We start from the raw sequence: 22,610 nt of genomic DNA on the forward strand, positions 1-22,610 counted from the left end.
ACCTTTTAGCAAATACTCAAGAACGTGCAATTAACCATATTTCAATTATCTATTTTATTTATTCAAGAAATAGGGTCCTTGTTATCTTGTAGTGCACAAAGAAATGAGGATGAGATAAACATTACCTTTGTTCAATAAAAGTATTGCAAATGTCGGCATACCTTTGTTTACTGTGGGCGACAAGCAACCCTGTCGTCCTGCCAGGGGACTGCACCAGCTGTCACAAAGTGATGCGCTAACTTGGTGCGCACAGTGCGAGCATACCTATAAGAAAACATTAAAAACATCCATATTACTCCGTTGTTTCGTTTCCCCGAGCATGGTCTGCTCATATGCTAAAAGATATGAAAATTTATAAGTGATTCTGTTAACAGCCTGTATTTCTGCATCGAGGGTGTATCTGTGATTATAGTGATGACCAAAAAGGAAGTCTAAACTTCTCTTTTAACATAACGGTGAGAACAGGACTATCAACACAATCGAGGGCTTGAAGCATATAGCAGTGCCGTCGCCTGCGACTGCATTGCTATGCTTCAATCCCTGGACATAAACATGTTTAGGTGGCAGGTGTCTGCTTCGAATAGGCTGCTACTTGTAGCCAGCTGCTTTCGAAGAAGTGAGCTAATGCCCCGTGCACCACCATGCAGCTGGGCTATCTGCTACATGCACTCTTGCACACGAGGTATCTCGGAGCAATGCTGATTCGCCTCAAATGGCACCTCCATGTTTGAATAATTTTAGACGGTAATCGGAAGGCCATTTCGCTGATCTCGTCCCTATTCATGACATTCACTTTCAAACGCGCAGCAGCGTGGGCCTCTACGATAAGGGCTGTTACCTTTGTACAGTGTTGCGGCTCTCCCGAGTTGATAAGCGTCGCTATCATTATTTGCCTGTTCCTCTGATACCAATATACTCTTAAAGTAATAAGCTCTATACCTTTAACTCCCCAGTTTATCATTATCTATAATTGAGATACTATTAGCCACATACTGTTTCGAGTTGTAGCCAGCTGCTGGTGCTGCCACCAGGGCAGAACTTGCCGGAGGGTCATTCCACCAGCTCCCAGGCTTCAGCCGCCACTGCCAGTCTTCACTGTCCGTTAAGCCTACCCGGCAATATGATGCAGCAGAGACGGTAGACTCCTTCAGCAGATAATTATGCAGAGCTACACACGCACCAATGATCCTATTCACGTTTTCGTCATCTGCCTTGAATGGTCGTCTCAGGATTCGCCACTTCTGGGCCAAAATGCCAAAGGTATTTTCAACCACTCTGCGGGCCCTGCTTAGGCGATAGTTGAAAATTCTTCGTTCGTGCAGCTCGGCCTTCTGCAAGGCTTAAGCCTCGGGGTCTGGGTTTGGGTCTAAAGGAGGCTGCAGACCTGCATAAACATGAGTAGTGCAAAATCATTGTGATGGTACGTGGTTCGTGTGTTTAGGGTCTTAATAGAGGTACGGAAGACACAGGATGCGTTAGGAAATATTTCACTATTGTAACATATACATAAGAAGAAAAGAAAAACCAAATATTTACACCGCGGCTATTTACAGAGAGTCATTGTACGTGTTGTCTCACAGTTTTCTTTCCTGGTCACATGGAGGGGTAGCGCCGAAAAAGGATGGTGGAGGGCTCGTCGTTGATGGGCTCGACGGCAGTCGTTGTTAGCCTGGAGCGTCTCGTTCCCGGAGATGTTGGTGAACCCGGTCGCTGGAGATGTCTTCAACGCCTCAGGTAGTCCAGTCGGCCTCAGGCAGGCCGGCGCCTTGACCACGAGAGGAGGCGGAGACAGAGTCGGGCCCCTGACGCCTGGTCACGTCTACCGAGGTCCGAACAGCTGTTCGCAGCTTCGCCTTCCGAGTCCGACCTGTGCTCGTGCCCTTCTCGAGCTCTCTTTCAAAAACCGCGCCATTCCTCGCGCATCTCTTTTCTTCCTTCTCTTCGTGGTAGATCACCCATCACAATGACCCCCCACCAAAGTTTTTTTTTTTCTCTGTCTTTGTCTTCGTTTGAAGTACAAAAAGAAAAAAAACAACATTTCACATGGGTAGATCCCGAAGTTCCATTTACACGTTCCGCCGCAGTTCGAACAAAACTTTGTTTGCAGTCCTAATTACAATGCCACACCCTCATTCAAACACACTCACCATACAAATATTGACAACCACGTGCCCCGTAAGGGTCTTCAACTCATGTCACACCCGGCTCAAATAATCAGCCCCTACATTCTCTACTCCCTTTATATAGCGAACCCGGAATTGGTATTCTTGTAGAAGCAAACTTCATCTCGTAATTCTACTGTTTGCTGTTTTCATCTTATGTAGATGTTCCAGCGGCTGATGATCCGTTTGGACTATGAATTCTCGCCCGTATAGGTAAACCTGAAACTTTTGGATTGCCCAAACTAACGCTAGGGCCTCTCTCTCAATGGTAGGGTAATTTTTCTCGCGGGCCATCAAGCCCCTACTGGCATACGCAACTGGATGTAGGTACGACGCGTACTCCTGCATCAACACCGCACCAAGACAGCTATCTGACGCGTCTGTCCTAAGCACAAACACTTTCGTCAAGTCCGGCGCCCGGAGAATCGGTCCTACCGAGAGAGCTCGCTGCAATTCTCGAAACGCTTCTTCGTGCCTACTCGTCCAACGCACCGTGTTGGGTTCCCTTTTCTTTGTGAGCTCAACTAAAGGAAGAGCTCTCTCCGCATAATTCGGAACGAACTGCCGATAATAACCCGTCAGTCCTAAAAAGGATCTCACCTGTTTCTTTGTCGTAGGTCGTTTAGAGCCTACTATGTTTTGTAGGGTCTCCGGTAGCGGAGCTAACACACCATGCCCCAATTTGTGACCTAGAAACGTGATTTCTCTCATTCCCAGTTGGCATTTGGTCGGTTTAACAGTCAGTCCTGCTTCGCTTATTCGCCGAAGAACTTGTTCGAGCACTTCGAGATGTTCATCCCAAGTGTCAGTGGCGATTAGAATGTCGTCGATGTAATGTTGTACCCCTTTGATACCTGTGAGTACCTTCCTCATTAGTCGCGTAAAGACGGCAGCTGCAGTCTTAATCCCAAAAGGCATGTATTTGAAGTGATACAAACCACTCTCGGTAGAAAATGCTGTTTTTTCTTTCGAATCGCTGGCGAGGGGAATCTGCCAGTACCCTTTTGACAAGTCTAGCTTCGAGAAATATTTCTTTTTCCCAACTTCCGCGAACACGTCCTCTATCCGCGGGATGGGTTCGGCATCCGGAATGAGTACGTCGTTTAGACGTCGAAAGTCAATGCAGACGCGATGTGACTTGTCTTGCTTCTTCACTAGGACTAGAGGAGAACGATATGGTGACGTTGATTGCTCAATCACTTTTAGCGCCAACATTTGTGCCACTTCCTGTTTTATCGTCTCCCTCGTCGCGAAGGGGATTGGGTATTGTGGAGTCTGGATAGGATCACCTGTTGTCAGTTCAAGCTTGCACTCCAACAGTTCTGTTCGTCCAGGCACCTCAGTAAATATCTCTTCAAATTTTTGTAGAACGCTCTTGACGTCCATATTCTTTCTCTCGCTGAGGTCTTCGGCCACCACCACATCATCGATTCCCTGGGAAGGCCTGACGTCCATACACGGTATGCCTTGCTCCGCTTCCCCCTCCTCGATAGCTATTATTGAGCACGCCTGATTCTTAACCTCGGTATCCCTTTCTCGCTCCTCATACTTTTTTAACATATTAATATGAAATACCTTCGTAGTATGGCCTAAATCTATGACGTAGTCGACTTCGTTTATTTTTCCTACTACTTTGTAGGGACCCTTCCAGTGCACGAGCAGCTTGTTCTTCTTGGCCGGTACCAATAGCAGTGCACTATCTCCTACTTTTAAAAGTCGTCTTCCTGCCTTTTTGTCGTACATCTTCTTCTGATGTTTGCTGGCGGCTGCCAAGCTCTGATGTGCCAGTTCTGTGGTTTCTTCAAGGCGATCCCGCAGGTCCAAAACATAAGAGTATGTTGTTTTAAGATCTCGTCCTAGCTCCTCATCCGTCCAGATCTCTGTTAATATCGTCAATGGTCCCCGAACATGCCTCCCATAGATCAATTAAAATGGAGAGAGACCTAGGCTCGCCTGGGGGACTTCTCGATAGGCAAACAGGAGTGGGGCGAGATACTTATCCCATGATCGGGGCTTCTCCTGGCACATCTTGCACAACATCTGCTTCAAAGTACCGTTGTACCTCTCCACTAAACCGTTACAAATGGGGTGGTACGGAGTCGTCAGCAGCTGTTGGACGGACATCATTCGAGTGAGCTCCCGCATGAGCCCCGATGTGAAGCTCGTCCCACGATCAGACAAAATCTGTCTGGGGAGGCCCACGCGCGAAAAGATCTGCAATAGGCCTTCCGCTATCTGTGTAAGAGTCACAGGATGGTAGCACTACCGCATCAGGGTATCTCGTCACGAAATCTACCATGGTTAGAATGTAGCGGTTCTTATTTTCGGAGCTCGTAGGAAGCGGACCTATCAAGTCAATAGCCACCCTTTCAAATGGAGTATTAATGATTGGCATTCGGCCGAGGGGCGCGCTCTTGACCGTTCCCTTAAGAGTGGCCCTCTGACATGCATCACATGATTTCACGTATCTTTTAATGTCGGCCTGGACTCCTGGCCAATAGAAGGCCTCTAGTACCCTGTCAGTGGTACGCTTCATTCCCTGGTGGCCAGCCATTACGCTGTCGTGTGCTACCTCCATGACGTACGTTCTCAGGGCGGCTGGGACGACTACTTGCTTAAACACCTTACCTCCTTTCTGTTCATAACGTCGACATAGTACTTTTTTCGAGAAATAGAAGCTGTATGTTGATCCATCCTTGGCGTGGTGTATCTCTCCGATTTTGTTCCGACAACTCTCCAACGTGCGATCGCATCGTTGATATTCCTTTAGGACTTCGGTGGTGACCTCCTGCCTTTTCATTTCCTTAGATGCGCCCTTTTTGTTCGAGGGCTTCAGTTTATTTGCAGCTGACACGTCAGTCGTTGCTGCAGTGCCTATCGAGGCATCTTCCTTTTCAGGTTCTTGTGAGGCCTGCTGGACCGTTTTGTTTTTCCATTCGAAGTCCGGCTCATCGACTCCTCGTGCACCCTGAATATTCCCTACAATCACATCATAGAGAGGTGTATCCATGCACTTCACGATCAATTCCCCAACAAAGTATGGAGAACGCAGCATTATTTTTGCCTCCGGCAGCTGCAATGATGTGCCATCTACGAGAAAAACCTTTCCTGTCTTTCCCGTGAGACAAGAATCTTTCACCAAGTCGCGTCGAACTATCACTGTATTGCTACCAGTGTCACGTAGCACGCTGACTGGCTGTTGATTAAGCAACCCCCGTAAGACGGGCATGTTATATACGTCGAATACCTCGTGGTTCTCGTGAACCACGTTAACTAGCCCTGCCTCGCAATTCTTTGTGGATCCAAGACCTGATCAGGGGCGGATTTAGGGGGGGGGGGGGGCGGGGGGGGGCGGCCGCCCCCCCCAAGACAATTCTGAATTTTTTTTTTTAGTATTTGGTTTTGGTCAAGTAGCGATTATTTGGTCAGCAAACTAGATCTGTGCTACCGACGCAGGACAGTAGATTCGGCCTTCTGTTTTTCCTTGGCAACGTCTTTGTTATTTAATAAAAAAAATGGAGAGACAGGAGTGGACAAGTTTACCAGACGCGAAATGTACCGGCGAAGGGAAAGCGGTGTTTGTTCAAAGTTCAGAACCTAAGATAGCAGCTTTGCGGCGCGGGCTCGTCCAAAGCGTCTCTCCACCCTGTACGAAGGCGGCGGCTTTGGTATCGAGGCTCCCTCCTCCCTCCGTCCCTCTGTAGAGCCATCCTGTGCCGCTGAATTGGCACCACTGGTTGAAAGGCGAAGAGAGGCGGGAAAAGTCCACTATTACCGCAAGACTCGGATAAAGGGGTGGAGGGGAGGTTGTTCGGTGTCGACGCCCAGCCATGTCTCTCGGGTAGCATGGTCATCTCGCTGGCGTCCAGCCTTTCTCACTTCATAGCAAAATATGTGATCGAAGACGACCATCTCCCGAACAATCGGACCTGAAGACGACGATTATCCCCCCACTTTGGAATCCTGCGAATGGGGATGGGAAACATCTCCAAGGTCTTCAATTGGCTGCTGGACGCTCCCTGGATTGTTTCCCCGCAGACAGCCGGCTCCGTTTAATCTCCCCTCCCGCCACCGTGGCGGATAAGAATCGGGAAAGCACGGAACACACATTGTCGCGTTCCGCCGCCTCGGCGCCAGCCGCAGGTAGAAGTCCGAAGGGTTGACACGTGACGTGAGGGAGAGGAGTCCTTGAGCGGCGCTTCCCCGGAAGCGACTGACGCCAGCCAGACTGGCAAGGCCCCGAGCGTTCGGCTAAGCCTGGGCGAAACCTTCCCCCAAAGTGGTCTTAACGACTGGGAAAATGCTTCGATGACCTTCCCACGCACTCACACACACATGGAGGTGGGACGGGTCATAACAAGGTGTTGTTGAGATGGCGATAGCGAGGTCAACAAGAAATACAAAGAGAGCGCGCATACCAAAGCTCAACTGGTTCATTTTCGCTTCCCGTCTTAGGCGACGGGCATTCCCCTCTCCTCGGCTACGTTCTCCCGAAGCGGGAGGAGCGCAGCAAGGCCACGAGGCAGGGCGAGTTCTCTCGAGCGGTCAGCAACGTAGGTCACCACATTGTACACGCGTGCGTGTGTGGGCTCTGAGTGATGCGCCGCCGGGCCTGAGCGAAGGTAACTCGGGAACGCCAGCGCTCACGTTTCACAAGTTAGGAACGGTCGGTCAGGCTACTTTGAAGGGGAGTCAGTTGGGTAGTTTAGAGCGCCGAGAACAGTGCAGCTCCAAGATCCGCGAGGGAAACCAAACGTGGACTTCTTTACCGTGTTGCACCATTCATCCCTTCTCCGTCGCGGATCGCTGTTTTTCAGTGACGATTGACATGGAAGACGTGGTGACGCGCACGTTCGAGCTTAGTGGCGGCGCTTTCGACCTGTCGTTCACACGTTCACTCCTGGGCAAAACAGTGATTCGGCCGGTAGCGAGAAAGTGCTGTTGACCTCCAGAGACAAAGTGAGCCCAAGGCGGATGAAGTAACCGGGAGTCGAGTTCTGCAGCCGCTACAATGGTGAGTTGCACTTTAGGCCGTAAAATGACGTTGCTCTTTCGACAAATCATAACGAGGCATTTTCTGCACTTCGCTCGCGTATGAGGTGGTTGGTAGCCGTGACCCATGCCGGAAAAGTAATTGACATAGGTAGTAAGTAAAAAAAAAAAGCTAAATGAAACGTGTGGACTGTTCGTTTCTTTTCCACCATCCGCAGCGACATAACGAAAACGTCGCGCTGCAGACATTAATTGTTTCCTCCTCTTTCTATGCATAAAAATTAGTCATAGACTGTGTGCGGCGTTTCTTTCGGTCGATGGATAATCAAAATATTTATGCGAAATTCGCTCACTAAATCCTTTCGTGGCGTGGAAAGACACTGATGGTTTTAAGAACCCCCAGCCAACCAGCGTTTGGGACTTGGTATGTTATATTGAGCTATTTTTTTCTAATAGATTTTCTTTGTATTTGTGTACGCAGCCTTTACTACTTTCACGTTCTATTTACACTTCGGCTTGAGACGCATAAGATCGCACAGCTGATATTGGTAATTAGTGCTGATTCAGTCACTCGTGGTATTTATAAATTACGTCACTTATGAATGAGTTCTATCTGTTTAGTAAAACAAGTTGTTTTTACATAGAGTGAAGATGGTCCACCAAAGTCGTCCAAGCGGAAAAGTACCACTCTGCATAACTTCTTCCAAGCTGTGCCCAAAAAGATTATCACTGAGGCAGACATTGCAAGCAACGACTCGAAGCTCACTTTGAAGTCTGATGGCGTGGATGAACAACTCAAGATTGAGGCTCTCCCGTCGCCCATGGTCAAGAATTCTGACGGAACTACCCCACTAGATCCAGCCGTCCACACAGTTCGGAATCCAGCGGCTGACTTTGGTTTGCAATATGACATTGGCAACTTCGTTGGGGCGAGGCCAGACGACCACACCGTGGTTGGCTTACTCGAACACCATTGGATGCCACCTCAAGGTTACTCCTTCCCTTTCTCCGAACACAACAAGGGACAGACAGTCGAACGGAGGTACGTCAGAAGTGACCACCTGCTGAAATATCCTTGGCTGGTTGTCTCGGATGCCAAGGCAGGTTTGTTCTGCAAATTTTGTCCTCTTTTTGCCACCGGGCACATTGGGGGTAAACACAAGACAGTTGCCCTTCAGGCTCTTGTAACGGAGCCTTTGAAAAAATTCGCGAAGCTTCTGGGGAAAGATGGAGCTTTGGAAACCCATTCCAAAGCTAGATATCACATCGAAGCAGTGGAAGCGGGCAAGGCTTTTCTGAAAGCTTGTCGCGACCCAGCAAGGGTCGTGGCAAACCAGATCGATACACAGCGAATGCGGCAGGTGTCTGAAAACCGCGCGCGGCTTGTCTCGATTGTCGACAACGTTGTGTTCTTGGCCCGGCAGAATATTGCCTTCCGTGGACATCGGGATGACGGCCCAGTGGTCACTGGGAAGAACGGCAATGACAGTTCAGAGAATGGAGGAAACTTCAAGGAGCTGCTGCGCTTCAGAGTGAAATGTGGTGACCATGCCCTCGAAAAACATCTCTCCACAGCCACAGGAAGGAAGATGTTCACAAGCAAAACAACTCAAAATGCCCTTATTGAATGTTGCGGAGACGAAGTTCTGTCCGTGATCTTGGCACGAGTTCGGCAGAGCAAATATTATGGCATTATGTTCGACGAGACAACCGACGTGGCTCACAAGTCTCAGCTATCTCTTGTTTTGAGGTATGAACATGATTTAAAGATCAGAGAAGATTTTGTGGGTTTCTTAGATCCTCGAGAACTCAAGCCTCAAGATTCAAATCAGAATCGGAATTCGTCCATGTCGGACAGCGGGTCCGACGAGGAAGAGCAAGACGAAGACGACGCACTGGAGCCAACACTGACTGGTACCAAGCTCGGAAAAATCGTGCTAAGTCTACTGAGGTCATTGTCTCTCAACCCCAAAGGCTGTGTAGGCATTGCAACAGACGGATGCTCAGTAATGACTTCCGAGCTCTGCGGTGCCATTCAGGAAATCCAAAAAGTAGCCGTGCATGCAGTTCGATGCCCCTGCTTCAACCACAGCTTGAACCTTTCTATATCCAAAACATCAACTGTGCAAAGTGTCCGAAACACCACCGGGACAATGCGGGAAGTCATTGCGTTTTTTACGGCCTCGCCCAAGCGTAACGCCGTTTTGAAACTCCAGCTTGGCAAACAGCTGACCAAGTTATGCGACACACGTTGGGTCGAACGTCACGACGCTGTTTTGCAGTTTAGAGAGAGCCTGGGAAGCATCGCAAAGGCGTTGGAAACGGTTTCGCAATGGCGAGAACCAAGCTCGGCTGCCAAGGCAAGATCACTGCTTATCTCAATCCTGGATGCCGAATTTGTAATTGCAACCGTAGCTCTCTACGATGTACTCTCAGTCACGCTTCCCCTAAGTCGGCTGCTCCAAAAGCCGGATCTGGAAATGAACAGTGCCTCGGACATCGTAAAAGACACGATCGTCGTCCTGAGCGAAAAGCGGAACCCATTAAACGTCGAGAAGACTTTCAGAGAAATTTTCGCGCATGCAGAAGAAATTGCCGAGAATATGGGAGCGCAACTAGATGTGCCTCGTCTAGTCCAACGACAAATGAGCTGCGAAAAATTGCCTCCACAGACAGCCGAGTCATACTTCCGCGCACATGTATACATTCCTCTTGTGGAATCTGTCGTGGAAGATCTTAAGCAGCGTTTTCCGGAAGAGGTGCTGGAGGTGTACAGCCTCAACACACTTTTGCCTCGCCATGTGAATGAGAAGGGAGCTGAAGCAAAGCTCAGCATCCTGGCGGCAAAATACGGCGTGCTCCTCGGAATGGGGGACGTAGCTTTGCAGACCATCATCAGAGCCGAATTTTCACTGTGGGCGGCGAAATGGAGACGCGAACAAGAGAAGGGGCCTCTTCCATCGACAGCTGTGGAGACACTTGAAGAGTCGGAGCCAGAGCTCTATCCGAACATCAGGACTCTGCTGCGCGTTCTCGCTACACTGCCCGTTAGTGTTGCGACGGCTGAGCGGTCTTTCTCCACCCTTCGTCGAATTAAAACTTGGATTCGATCGCGGTGCGGCGAAAAGAGACTCAACGGTCTTGCCCTCCTCCACGTCCACCGAGACGTGAACGTCGACCAAGAGAAGGTGGTAGACCGCTACGCGCCGGGAGCACGACGAAGGAAGGCGATGTTCCTGCTCTGAAGAACATTTAATTTGATAACTTGTGTAAATAATTATGTCTCTATTTTATCCTCCCCAAATGTAGGTTTTTTTTTTTTTTTCTTCATCTCATTAGATAAACATGAATCTGTTTAATAAATAAGTTTAATGTTGCTCCATGCAATTTGTCTAGGCACTGCGCTGAAGACCATTTGAGCTGGCATTTTTGTTTTTTTATTGGTTTCACGGATCCACAAGACCATAAAGAATCGAACAGAGTTTAATTACTCCAACAAAATGCTCACTTTTCTCAAGAACTCTGCATTTTCGAGAGTGAGTCAATAAAACAACAATGCAATTAAGAAGGTATTTTGATCACGTTCGTCCAGGATTTAGAAAGTCTCCATATTATTCGGCCGTCTTACATTTGTCTTGCTAACAAATCCTTTCCTCTCCGGTCTTTGTGGTGTTTTTTTTTGTTGTTTTTTTTTTTGTCTAAATTGATGTATCTTGTTTGATCGAGTCCCTGCACAAACTCTTTCACACCGGGTGCCTCAATTGCCCGTGTTGCTTAAATGGTTTAGACAAAGAATTTAGAACCATGCATACGTATGTCTTTCTCTATCTCTATTTTTGTTTTTACCACTTATAGTGCTAACCTTTGAACCACTGAAGCAACAGGTGCGGGTTTATATAAAAGAACAAGAAACTAATACAAATTTGGTGGGAATTTTTAGGCTGTAACAAACGCTAAAACACGATTAATAGTTGCTTTTTGTAGGTGCCTCAAAAATCGCTAGCCCGCGAGCAAAAAAAAAAAAAAATCCTCACCGCCCCCCCCAAACCTTAGCCATAAATCCGCCCCTGGACCTGATCCCTCTACAAAGTTTCCAGGTGGAGTTTGCGAGCTTTCTACTGATTCTGGCTCCACCACGCACAAGATTCGCGGATTTTTTTGTTTCTTGGGGCAATCTTTTACATCATGCCCTTCTCTTTGGCAAAACGAACAGGATGGAATTTTTTGCCGGAAACTATTTCTGCACTTTCGTGCTTTGTGACCGAGCTTGCCACACAGGAAGCATTTGGGTTTCGCAAACGCCGGCGGATCGAGGTTAGGTCTATGGGTTGACGTGGCTCTTGCATCGTCTCTAAAGGAGGAGAGGTTCTTTTGTTGTTGCGCCTCAAGAAATCGATCGGCGGCCTCAACCATTGATGCTAGCGTCTGGCAGTTTCTCTCTTTCAAAAATATAGTAAGTTTTGTGTGACACTGAGATAAGAACTGTTCTGCCAGGATCTTATCTCTCAGCGCTTCGTATGTTGAAGGTGTCTCCCCCACCTCCATCCACCTATCGAAGTATCCTTGAAGCCGGGCAGTGTACTGGCTGGCTGTCTCCCCTTCTTCGGGTTTCGATTTCCTAAACTTCTCTCGATACCCCTCAGTTGTAAAACGGAATCTATCCAGGAGAGCTCGCTTGGTCGCTTCATAACTCATAGAATCCGGAGGCGATAGTCTTCCGTAGACTTTCAACGCCTCTCCCGTCAGGCACATGCTTAGAGCGGTAGCCCATTTAGGTTCTGGCCAGTCTTCGCCCTTAGCAATGCATTCAAAACGCTTCAAGTAGGCGTCTAAATCGTCTCGCCTTTCATCGTATGGAGGAATAAATTTCCGGGGACAAAGGTGACTGGAGTTTGTTCTTCCGTTATTGCTGCCCTCTGTTGTGATCTCGGCAGTAGCTGTCGCTCCCGTCTCAGCTAGCCTTATGCGTAACTGTATTGTTCGCTCTTCCACTTCAGCCTTCTCTCGGTTTGCTACTCTATCCGCAGCCCTTTCCTCCCTCACGCGCCTTCTCTTCGCGTTCGTAAGCGACTTTCTCGTCCGCCCATTCTTTAAGTTCAACACCTTGTAGGCCTAGCTGCTTGCCTAGCTCTATAATTTCTTTGAGATCCATAGCTTAATGATTATTTCCGAACGATCCAATGTGTCCTCCGTCCTGTCGCGGACGCCAATTGTGATGGTACGTGGTTCGTGTGTTTAGGGTCTTAATAGAAGTACGGAAGACACAGGATACGTTAGGAAATATTTCACTATTGTAACATATACATCAGAAGAAAAGAAAAACCAAATATTTACACCGCGGCTATTTACAGAGAGTCATTGTACGTGTTGTCTCACAGTTTTCTTTCCTGGTCACATGGAGGGGTAGCGCCGAAGAAGGATGGTGGAGGGCTCGTCGTTGATGGGCTCGACGGCAGTCGTTGTTAGCCTGGAGCGTCTCGTTCCCGGAGATGTTGGTGAACCTGGTCGCTGGAGATGTCTTCAACGCCTCAGGTAGGTTAGTCGGCCTCAGGCAGGCCGGCGCCTTGACCACGAGAGGAGGCGGAGACAGAGTTGGGCCCCTGACGCCTGGTCACGTCCACCGAGGTCCGAACAGCTGTTCGCAGCTTCGCCTTCCGAGTCCGACCTGTGCTCGTGCCCTTCTCGAGCTCTCTTTCAAAAACCGCGCCATTCCTCGCGCATCTCTTTTCTTCCTTCTCTTCGTGGTAGATCACCCATCACATCATCGACCATAGGTACTCAAAATTTTCGATTTTGAGAAAGGCATAATTGATCGATAGGCAAGCAATGCTTCACACCCTATGCGTTGAGGCAGCAAAGTGTTGCAGGAGCCTACATACGTTGTAAACGACAATAAAACGCCAAAACAGGCTTGAGTTGAGCTAGTTGGTACGTGATAAATAGAAAAGCGGTGTGTATGTCCTTTTGTAATCTTAAACGTTAAACTGGCCCTTTCCATTTAACAATAAAACTACAGCACCATCTGCACCACATGGTTAAGCACGAAATGGATGGCTCCGACTGAGGGGGGGGGGACAACCAAAGGAGTACAAAAGCTCAAGGAGCCCCTGAGGGCACTTCAGGAATGTCCGAGTTCCTAGTTAGCTTGTTTGAGAATTGAGATCGTGGACAATTCCGCTTTTGGCTTCTGGATGGCACCATTATGTTTCGTTGAAGTGCGGCCTACACACGCCTGGGTATTTCACAAGGTTCCATGAGGTGAAGGAGGGATACGCACACCCGAGAGTCATTAGCAAGGTGGAGCAGTAGTTCAGTGAGCTGTATTAAACATGAAGCTTGCAAGATGCAATGCACCCACCTTTCCTTGGAAAAGGCCTCATCATGTAGGTTTTCAAGGGAAAGGCCTCGTCACCGACAAAAAAAAGGAAGCGGCCCCTCCCTTCCAACGTCCTGTTCTTGGGGTGTGCCCATTTGTTCAAGCTGCAGCTGTTCTTGGAGGGTGCATCTTGAAAAAATACCTCCGTCGCTCTCACTCCCATGGTGGCCCAGTTCCACGTAGAGAATCCTGAATAACAGACAAAAGGAAGAGTGGCATGCTTCTTTTATGCTGTGATGTGGGTCATGTTGCTATGGTTCACCCCATAGTCCCTGCAAACTGCATACGACCGACAGACACGCAGCCTTGCTTGTGTCTTTTTTTTTAATCCCCACAATAGGAGCTTAAAAGTCCCTGCATAATCCATATCTGCTGTCGATAGTTCGCACACCATAAAATATCAACTTTTAAACGTCTGTTTAGCGTGCGGACGGAAAATATGATATTTATCATGCTGAAGAGGCCATCTAAAGTTGCCATATGAGAGACACACTTACCTATACCCAGAGGTCGGCATTTTAGGTCGCCCTCACTCACCCTCACCCTCACAGCCACACTCACCTAAGCCCCTCACTCACCCTCACCCTCACAGCTACACTCACCTTCAGCCCCTCACTCACCCTCACCCTCACAGTCACACTCACCTTCAGCCCTTCACTCACCCTCACTGAATCTCATGGCCCTCACGCACTCACCGTCCTCACGGCCCTCACGCCCCTCACGACCGTCACGCCCCTCACCGCCCTCACGCCCCTCACCGCCCTCACGGCCCTCATGCCCCTCACTCACTCATTGCCCTCACCGCCCTCACGGCCCTCACTCACTCATGGCGCTCACGTCCTCACCGCCCTCACGGCCCTCACCGCCCTCACGGCCCTCACCGCCCTCACGGCCCTCACGCACTCATAGCCCTCACGCCACTCACCGCCCTCACGGCCCTCACCGCCCTCACCGCCCTCACCGCCCTCACGGCCCTCACGGCCCTCACGGCCCTCACGGCCCTCACGGCCCTCACGCCACTCACCGCCCTCACGCCCCTCATCGTCCTTCCGGCTCTCACACCCCTCACGCCCCTCACGTACTGATAGCCCTCACGCCACTCAGGCCAGCTTCAGATGGGGCAATTTCGCCCAGAAACTTTACGTCGCAACACCAGCAACACGGGCCGCCCGCGATCACACGCAGCAACCAATTGCTGCAATTTGCCATCGTCATCATAAAATTTTATTTTTCTTGCACTATTTAGACACAATTACGCGTTATAAACGTGTTTTTATGCATTTAAATCTCGTTAAGAATACTAATGCACCTTTCTGAAACAGTTTATTCCAAAAAACGATCGATTTTAAACCAGAACCAAGTATTTCGGTGTCATCATCACCGGCACGAGGTATCACGTGAAAATGTTGCGTCGCTGATTGGATGCAGCCGGTTTAAACGTATTCGAATTGCTCCGAGTTGCTTGCTTATTTCGAACCGGACCCGATCTCAGCAATTCGTGTCAATCTAGGGAAAGCTAGAGAACAACCCGCCATTAACACCAAAATTGCTGAGAAAGATGCTCGATCTGAAGGGGGCCTCACGTACTCACCGCCCTCACGCACTCATGGCCCCCACACCCCACCTCATGCACTCACCGCCCTCACGGCCCTCACGCCACTCACTGCCCTCACGCACTCATGGCCCTCACACCCCTCACGCACTCACCGCCCTCACACCACTCACGCACTCATGGCCCTCACGCCACTCACCGCCCTCACGCCCCTCATACCACTCACCGCCCTCATGGCCCTCACGGCCCTCATGGCCCTCACGGCCCTCATGGCCCTCACGGCCCTCATGGCCCTCACCGACCTCACGGCCCTCACGGCCCTCACGGCCCTCACCGCCCTCACCGCCCTCACGGCCCTCACCGCCCTCACGGCCCTCACGGCCCTCACCGCCCTCACGGCCCTCACGGCCTTCACTCACCCTCACACTCATGAATTTTCCTGCTTCAGAAACTCACTCACCCTCACCTCATCTGTGAAGATGAGGGTGAGTGAGGGTGAGTGAGGGCCCTCATGAGTGAGGTTTGCCGAGGTATGCCTATACCGCGCGTCACTGACAGCGAGCAGTGACTTGCTGAAGCCGCCTCCCTTTATAGTCTGTCAAGGCTCCCAGAGTTATCGGGACACTCGATGGAAACGTGCTTCCCATCGATGGCCCCGAGGCAATGAGGGAAGTTCCACCTCTCCTCGAATTCAGCTGCAACCTGTATTAGGAGATATCGAACAATGTTCTTTTTCAACATATGAATAAAGAATTGTAAGCTCTCCTAGTTTTACCATTTTTCCCTCATGATACAAGGATAAATAATTTTTCAAATGGTTAAAAGTGCAACACATTTACTCTCTTCTACCTTCAGTCAGAGCGCAATGGATGGAGCGTTGGGAGAGCATCACGTGACTGTCCAGTTAGGCAGAGCGACACGCGGAGCTCAAGACCACATGATACTCCCTCAGCGCTGCGTTGGCTGGGATATCTCGTAGCATCCAATGCGCTCGGACCGAAGATGAAACGAAGTATAGCATGATCACAAAAAAGTGTTTCGCCCATATGCTTTCAGCTTCAAAATGTCCGAGTACAAGGGGGTAAGGTATGCTACATACATCCTGATGGTCTACTGAACAATGGCAGTTATCGTCAAACGCATGATGACAACTGCGAAAATATGGCGGCGCCCAGTGTATCGAACATGGAGGCATGGATGTGGCCATGGTTTTGTCATTATTGTCACATTTGGTCAGGTCGTGCAACGAGTAGTCAGGAAGCTCAGGATAGCATACAATATGGCTACAGCCCGGGACAGGGTGGGGGGAGGGGCACGGAGCATTTCGGACTGTGAACAGGATTTTTAAGCCCCTCCATCTCGTCGGTTTCAGTGCATCTTGCCTCTTTTGCTACAGCTTATTTGCGCTTGGTGACAGTTCGATTACATCTGGGCATGTAATAATGATAAAGCATGCTCTCTGCATTTTAAAAGAGTACTCTCACCGCATGTTCTCTCTTGTATTAGTTCAACTTCCTGCCTCTGTGCAGGTTACTGGTATCCCCCAGTCGTTGCATAGTCTCCTTTAAGCATCTTTGTTGCGGTTACTGCTTTCGAATTAGTGATTGCAGCAGGACGCCTTAGCATACCCTGAGCCATTCGTCGGCAGTCTGCGGGCAGACCAGATAGGGGGGCCTCAAGATGTCCCACAAAGCTGTGCAGACGTCGGAGACCACGGAGCAAGCAGTGGACCTTCCAACCAGGAAGTCGTAGGACAGGGTCCTCAACGAATGGCCTGCTGCTAGAAACCTGCCAAGGCAAAGAAATAATGCAACACTTGGAGCAAAAAATTGTTACTGCAGTTAAAGCGCAGTAATAGGAGCCAGCAGACGAGCGATTATTACCAGACAAAAACCTTTGTTCGAGGCACATGCAGTTGTATCAGTGCAAGAAATGCAATCACAAAAGTACATGATATGCCGTCCTGTGCCCAGCGCACGGCGATTTCTCGGGGGATCACAGACCCCCCACTGATTTTGACGGGGGGTCTGAAAACCCTTTGGGTAGTAGACCCAACCGTAGCACACCTAGCGGGCAAGTTGAGAACTAAACCCATGGGTACATGGGTAATTATATGGGCGTGTTCCTGGCGCAGCATTCGGCTGTGTTAGTGTCACGAAATTCGGTGGTCTTTTCTTTTTTTTCTTTAGTTTGTTATGGCTCGAAAATGGGTTCAGTTCTCGCTCGCTCAATGAATCGAGCCAATGCCTGAATAGTACGGCGAGAGAAGAGCCATCTTTGAAACTTCTTAATCCTTTTGTTTTTCCTCCACACAAGCAGATGTTTTTCTCAGTTCCTGGGCCTATGTTGTGGGGTCGTAATGCGCTCAAGCTTGGTTGCCCGAGCTTTGCGACCACAAACCGTCACTTTGGGAAGGTCAGGGAAGGACCGTGGCAGTGGTTTATTCTTTCGGGGAAAGGGGAAGGGGGGGGGGGGGGGTGCTTTCGGTTTCTGGTGAAATGTTCAGGGGCTGCATAAACAGCTATTTTTTCTGTTTTTTGCGTGAGAAGAGAGGGAGCTCCGGGGCGGGCCAGGGTGGAGTTCCTGTATAGGCCCCCTACGGGAGCCAGAGTTGCGCATTTGTTTTCCCCGCACCGCCACGCCGCTATTCGCCGAGATCCATCAAGTGAGGAGCAAAGCATCCGGTGGCGTGCAAGAAAGCCACCTTCACGGTCACTGCGCCGACGTTTCTCGCGCCCCGGCGTATGTTTCCCTGCTTTCCGCCTCCTTTTCCTCCTCTCCTGGTCTCCATGCGCGGCGGCGCGCGCGGCGCCGCTATTCGCCAAATTTAGTCACGTGAGGAGCAAAGCATCCAGCTCGTGCGGGAAAGCCGGAGCTACGGCCACGCGCCGAGGCTGAATGCGCAACTCTGCTACCGTAGGTAGCTATTCAGGAACTTATAGGCCAGGGCACCGCTTGTTGCCTTCTCCGTCATCTCTCTTCGCGAGTTTTTGGGAATCTTTTAATCGTTGTAGGGCTTGTACTATTTCAGCATGTTGTTGGCTTTTAAACATTTAGAAAGAGGAGGCACATAGGGAAGAAACAGAGGGGACAATCATTTTATTTCAACCATATTTATTTTCGATTTGAAGCACGGTGCCCAACCACTCCGTGGGAAGAAGGAAAGGGGAAACGCTTGGGGGAAGGAGTGGGAAGGGGAGGCGAGAGGAATGCAAGGTGAATTGCAAGGAGGTTTTAAGAGGGAGGGAGGGACAGTCGACTTGTCTCAGGACAGTCGAGCGCTTTGCTTCATTTCTTAGTTTGTGTGCTAGCAAACTCTGGTTCCCGGCTGCATGTTGCGCGGCGAGCGGCGTTTTGTTTCCCAGGTTTAGTTTTGAGGATTTCGTTTTGTTTCTTTGCAACCGCACTGCCCAAAGTTTCAAGATTTTTTTTTTTTTTTCGTCCTCCTGTTTGGTTGATAGTGGTCCGTTGGTAGAACTTTCCTCCTGTTTGGTTGCTAGTGGTCCGTTGGTAGAACTTTATTTTTATGACCATTATATTTCTTTGCTTTTGTTTTCTTCTCTTCGTGTCGTTGCCTTTCTGCTGACTTTATACCGGGCGTGAACCTTTTGCTTGTCACCGTTCCAAACCTAGCATTTTAATTTTCAAATTCTGTTAATTAATTTCTCGATTTACATCCATGTTTGAATTTTATTAATTTTGCTAGCACTACGTGACAGTCAGCCAAACGCTCGCTATGTCAGCGTTTGGATGCCTGTGCACGTTATTAAAGGTAACCAGCTGCTTGTCAAAATATAGCCCGCTACCCTACCTACCTATTTACCTACCTACCTACCTGCGTACCTACCCCCCCCCCCCCCCCACACACACACACACACACACCGGTGGGAGACTTTAAGCCCAGCGCACATTTCTGCTGGCGTTTATTTGCTCATAATGTTGTATGCTACTGTGCACCTGTGACACATCAGGCACAGCTCCTAATACCTCTCCGTCCTCACATACCCTTCATGTGACTTCACCCTTTCTGTAACGATACCTCACCTCAACGTCATGGCCAGACGAGCAGAGGGGTCAATTGCCTTCCTGTAGCGGGTGTTCTTCTTGCTGATCCTGTCAGTCAACAGCTCTAGCAGAGTGTCGAAGGTCCGCGGCGGCATTCTGATAAAGCTCAGATGAAATATCAATTTGATCATCTGATAGGCACGTAATTGCATCTAAAGAGCATCACTCACTCTCTGTAGTAATCCAGATAGCGCGCTCGAAGCTCAGGAAGGAGGCGGCTCGCGTGGCCGGCGACTTCGCGAGAGCAACACGGGCGCACCCATGCACCATCGCCGCTTTTTTCTCGTCGGTATCCCTGTCGTCAGCGCAGACAGCGCTACAGACGACAGGATGGCTACAACCTCTTCCTCTTCACTCAATCCGTCAAAGAGATCCATTACATTAAATGTCAACCGGTCAATTTATCTTTTAAAGGGAACCAAAAGTGTCGGCTGGGGGAAAGCGAAAACTAACGGGCGGGAAGACGACGACAGACGACGGCTCCCGTGGAACCTGAGCGTCCGAGAAGCGAGCCTGGCGACTCGTCGGTCGCTCAATCAGGTGTGAACACTGGTGGTCGCCAGTCGCTTGTCGCTAGTCGCTCCAGCGACTGTCCCAAGTCGCAAGTGTGAACGGGCCTTTAGAGTTGCAGCTGCGAAATTCGGAAAGCGAGTAGCAATCCCTTTAAAGGGGCGGTGCAACGATATTCAATTGGAATGCTTTTCATTTTACACGAGCTTACTGGCACTAGTGGGACACTCGCGCGCAACGCCACTGACCAAGGAACTACTTCGTTGCACTGTAATTTCGAGGACAAAACCAAGCGTTTTCATTCAATCTCTCCTTCGCAAAACCTGATGACGTAGCTTTGCGGTGGCAGTACCGCCCAGTGACGATATTTGCATGCGGCTCATAGATTGGACCCGAGCATTGCGTCGGCACTCGATTTGGACTCGTGATAATCTATAGCTCGAGAAGCATTCAGGTAGTGTCCTGTGTCCAATCGCTGCAATGACGACAACAGCCGAACCATAACAATGTCTGGAACGCAGCGCGTGTCCTGTGCCTTGCCAACCCCAGCGCGTGGCTATGATCAACATCGGCGGCATATAATCGGCTCCAGATCACGTGGCCGCTTGTTCTGGCTGTGAGTTGAGGGGGTGAACTCTGCTTGATTTTCTTTATTTTTTTCTGCGACTTCGATTGCGTGTGGTGAAAAACGAATAGGTATTTCACAGGTCATTAACGTCAGGGATCCGCTCTAAGAGGTATTTCCGCAAAGTACAAAACTCGTTGCATCGCCCCTTTAAGGAAGCATATGCTTCTGTCAAGATTAAGCAAAAATCAAACATATTTATTTGGAAATCAACTATTATTTTCAGACAACTCGAGGACTCAAGGTCTGTATGAGCTTTGGCAGATCAAATGTCAGCACCAGTTTTATGGATTTTCATTTAGTCCGGCACAGACGTGTGCAACTGTCTTTTTTGCAAACACACACTTACAAACACAAATTACTTTTTTTATACATATTAAAGGGGCCCTGCAACAACTTTTTGACTGATTTTTAATTTGCACCGAACCTGAGCGCACTGAACGTAGTAACTTAATCCAACTTTTGTTTTCTCAAATTTCGCTTTATTTTAAAAGTTATAGGCAAATTAGAATTACAAAAACAAGCAAAAAATAACCTCCTTCATGACGTCGTAGGTCCTGCCTTGAGCGGCCTTGAACGAGAGGAGTAGTAGTGAGCTCACCGAGCGCATACGGCTGCCGCACTCCGTGTCGACGGCTCGAGAGGGCGCCACTAAAGCACGTGTTGGATAAGCTGTATGAAGCGGGCGGCCAGGGCAGCTCGTATTGCATTTGCAGCGCGACTAAACACTAATTCGGCATGACACTTCATTGGCCACAAACGACAGCAAACACGGGGTAAAGATCAGTTCAGAACGGGAGCCACTTCGCGCTGACGCACCGCCAAATGGCCAAGTCGCCAACAGGGCCCGCGCCGAAGGCCTTCGGAACGCTCGGAACCGGTCGGATTCTTGAGCCGGTATACGACCACAGCGCCGCCGCGTACATCCGGGACCTTTCTACTCTCCTCGTTTGTCGTAGCCTCATCCCACTAGCCTTTTCTAGTATGCGCCGTTTTTTTCCGCCGCTTGGTGGCGGGTATGTCGACGGGTCATTTCTCGTTTCCGTACTTTCTAAACTGCATTTGTTTCTTTTCTGATCTAAAATAGTGAACAAAAACTACTTTCATACATAATAGACTTCTTCCGAAACCGACGCGCCCCATCGCGGCGAAATACCACGCAGTGCACTCTGGGAACTAGTTGGCCACTCAGTTTCGGTTTCGACTGAGCAGCTGTATCTCATGCTATCACGCTGCGATCGAACGCGCTGCTTGCGTTTTCGATTATCTGACTTGTCACGAACGTACAATACACTCATTCTCGAGCGATACAAAACAAAGACCGGGGCACTTTCCTTGGTTCCCGAAACACCGCATATTGTGCGTGCGTATACGTAGTAAGTCGTGGCTTAGTCACCTCACCCCACGAGTGCATGTTTGAGCTCAATTTCAATAATCCCGTCTAGTACCAGTGAACTAGAACTGAAATTTGTTAATCTGGAGCCTTACACGTATTCTGTTTGCCAAACGGCCGCTTCTTGTTACTTCATTGGGCGAAAAGCGAGCCGCATCCTCACAGGGCATCAAAGTTGAGCTCAGCGTTTATACGCATGAACTTTTAAACGCAATAAATTCGACCTTACCACTGCACAAAAGTTACTATGATGTCTTTCTCGGGTCATCATATATCTCCCACTCAAATTTTATGCTGATAAAAGATTAACTTTTCACAAACGCTGAGATCGGTTAGCTAGGATGGAGGCCCTAACATGCGTCCCCTACTTCTCGCTAAGCCTTTTTGGACGAGTTTTTACTTACGCCTAAAATCGGTGCCTGAACGGAGTGTCTGAAATTATCTCGGCATACGCAGGCGTGAAGAAAGCAAACACATAACAAATATTATGGCCATTAGCAACCGTCAAACGCGCTTTGAATTCGTTCGTTTGGCGCACCGCATAGGAGTTCATGCCCATCCGGCGCACTTGCGGAGCACGGTGCGACATTCTTCACACAAGTGCTCGACTTTTGCTTTCTTAAAGCGGTCTGTACGTGCGAATTTGCCGATATGATTGCAGGATAACTTTATGCGCATACGCGATGTTCAATATTAGTGGACTGCAAGCGGGCGGGGACTTTACTTCGTGCAGTGCTGCGGGTCAGTACAGATAAGCGATAAGAAGTGTGTTAAAATTGAGTTTTTCAATGGCGCCTCCGAGTTTTACCTTGCATACTCAAGCATATTAAGAAAAACAGTAATTGCAAGAAGTAATATTTCGTCTATGGACGCACGAAACAAACAAACTTCCTGATCAACAACACTAATGTAAAAGTGCGAGCTTGATGTATGCA

General features: G+C 49.3%; 1 pseudogene; it reads right to left on the reverse strand.

Annotated features, from left to right (window-relative positions):
• Positions 1-167: 167 nt before the first annotated feature.
• LOC121046431 lies at positions 168-19,359 on the reverse strand (annotated as a pseudogene).
• Between the last annotated feature and the right edge of the window lie 3,251 nt (positions 19,360-22,610).

The sequence above is a fragment of the Ixodes scapularis genome, unplaced genomic scaffold, assembly GCF_016920785.2.
Source record: "Ixodes scapularis isolate PalLabHiFi unplaced genomic scaffold, ASM1692078v2 PGA_scaffold4__175_contigs__length_147842914, whole genome shotgun sequence".
NCBI lineage: Eukaryota > Metazoa > Arthropoda > Arachnida > Ixodida > Ixodidae > Ixodes > Ixodes scapularis.